This window comes from Meleagris gallopavo, chromosome 1 (genome assembly GCF_000146605.3).
Source record: "Meleagris gallopavo isolate NT-WF06-2002-E0010 breed Aviagen turkey brand Nicholas breeding stock chromosome 1, Turkey_5.1, whole genome shotgun sequence".
Taxonomy (NCBI): domain Eukaryota; kingdom Metazoa; phylum Chordata; class Aves; order Galliformes; family Phasianidae; genus Meleagris; species Meleagris gallopavo.
In genome coordinates this window covers 92,701,620-92,702,400 of record NC_015011.2, presented here as the reverse complement: position 1 = coordinate 92,702,400, position 781 = coordinate 92,701,620, and the positions used below count along the sequence as shown (strand labels likewise).

Genomic DNA, 781 nt, shown 5'->3' with positions numbered 1-781 from the left:
TTATTATTATTTTTTTTTTTAAGGAGCATTTTTTCTTCTCAATTTAAATGAGTGGTAAGAGATTAAGCACTCAAAGTGATAAATGGTAATTTGTTAATTTCTCAGTATGTTGTCCCTTGGGGAAGAGAAGTCGTCTGATAGTCTAATGCTCATTTCTCTTCTTTTTGAAAATTAATTTATATTATTTCATTATGTAACCTATATTTCTGATGCTTGTGTACAGTCAGATCTGTATACAATATTGAAACATATTTTGTTGGTGGTGGTGGGTTTTTTTTCAGATTATTAGCTTAGTGTAATCTGCCATCTGCAACGCTCTCCAGTTCATTATTTGTACTCAGTCTAAAACTAGTTTTTTTCACCTACCTAATCAGATGATCAGATTTAAAAGAGGTTTAGTAATTCAGTAATTTTAAAACATAGCTGATCTTGTCTCCTTGTCAGTTATTAATGGGCTTCTTTGACTCTAAAAATTCTTTTCTTTCTGACTACTGGAAAAAAAAAAGAATTAAAATTAAAACAGCACCTGTGATACAAGAGATTGGGAGCTCTTTAACTTTGGCTTTACATTTCAAATCCAGATTTTCCTTTGGGTGATCTTACCTCTTTCTACCTCTTATTTTTTTTCTCACCCTCATTCTATCTTCTTCATTTATACTTTAACATTTGTTCTGCTCTTGGTATTTATAGAATACATATCTAACAACACAGGCCACTACATCAACAATAAATATCTGCATTAACAACCAGTAATTGGATTCTACCAACAACAACAACAACA

At 30.9% G+C, this 781-nt stretch overlaps 1 protein-coding gene across 1 annotated transcript in view; it reads right to left on the bottom strand.

The window, feature by feature from the left end:
* LOC100544944 (transmembrane protein 222-like) overlaps positions 1–781 on the bottom strand; it is a 3,821-nt gene that overhangs the window by 1,932 nt on the left and 1,108 nt on the right. The gene's annotated exons all lie outside the window — the stretch shown is intronic.